At 46.1% G+C, this 1281-nt stretch overlaps 1 long non-coding RNA gene across 1 annotated transcript; it reads left to right on the forward strand.

The window, feature by feature from the left end:
- Positions 1–518: 518 nt before the first annotated feature.
- On the forward strand, positions 519–982 carry LOC120846220. Its single transcript, XR_005716987.1, has 2 exons — positions 519–707; positions 784–982. It is a non-coding gene; the product is annotated as an uncharacterized LOC120846220 (long non-coding RNA).
- Positions 983–1281: the final 299 nt, after the last annotated feature.

Raw genomic sequence — 1281 nt, forward strand, 5'->3', positions numbered from 1 at the left:
CGCAGTCTCGTCATAAAAGCCAGCAGTAAGTGTGGCCGCTGCACGATGCTAGCAGTTCTGTAACTACGCAACCTTTTCTCTACAGAAATGCCCCGGGCAGTACAAAGTCCACTCATTCGTCCCACAGTCTCGTCATAAAAGCCAGCAGTAAGTGTGGCCGCTGCACGATGCTAGCAGTTCTGTAACTACGCAACCTTTTCTCTACAGAAATGCCCCAGGCAGTACAAAGTCCACTCATTCGTCCCGCAGTCTCGTCATAAAAGCCAGCAGCAAGTGTGGCCGCTGCACGATGCTAGCAGTTCTGTAACTACGCAACCTTTTCTCTACAGAAATGCCCCAGGCAGTACAAAGTCCACTCATTCGTCCCGCAGTCTCGTCATAAAAGCCAGCAGTAAGTGTGGCCGCTGCACGATGCTAGCAGTTCTGTAACTACGCAACCTTTTCTCTACAGAAATGCCCCGGGCAGTACAAAGTCCACTCAATCGTCCCGCAGTCTCGTCATGAAAGCCAGTAGTAAGTGTGGCCGCTGCACGATGCTAGCAGTCCTGTAACCACGCCACTTTTTCTCTACAAAAATGCCCCGGGCAGTAAGTTTGGCTGCAGCAAAGGGTGAACCAGCTTATAAAGAAGCAAGTTTGTTTTACAACACTTGCACCAGGTGAGCACTACCAGGAAAGAATGGCCAATCCTGAAACCAGAGACCTGCAGTAAGGATATGTGTTGCTTTGCAATCATTTTTAAGTAGAATTGAGACCTATTCCAACATTTGTGTTTGGATTTCAGGACCACGAGAGATGCAAGCTTTGACGACTGATATCACCTGCCAGTGTGGATGCTAGAGGACAAGGAACACCAGCGAGCAAAGAAAAATATATCAGGAGGCCTCCATTTTTCAATATTTGTTAGCAAGGAGTGAGGCGTAACATTTATTTGAGAAAGTCTGGTCAGTATATTGTCTTCGGTGCAGCTACATTAGGGAAGTCAAGATAATCAGGACCCTATACTTACGAGTGGGCTACCATCTCACGCACTGTTCATAATGTGACCTCGACCGGAGTGTGACATTGACAACCAAGTAGAAGGACAGGGTCTGTCATTGCATGCCAGGAATTTTCAACATTGTCAAAGGAAAAATAGTAGGTTTACTGAAAGTGTAATATATATTCAGTTGAAGCACACTAATGAACGTGTTCATGGCACGTTTCTTTTTTATAATTGAAGAATCTAATACCCTGGCGTTGATTTTCCATTTCATGTGCTGGCAAGCTGACAGGTTGAAGA

Source organism: Ixodes scapularis, unplaced genomic scaffold (assembly GCF_016920785.2).
Source record: "Ixodes scapularis isolate PalLabHiFi unplaced genomic scaffold, ASM1692078v2 PGA_scaffold1__304_contigs__length_218370807, whole genome shotgun sequence".
Lineage (NCBI taxonomy): Eukaryota > Metazoa > Arthropoda > Arachnida > Ixodida > Ixodidae > Ixodes > Ixodes scapularis.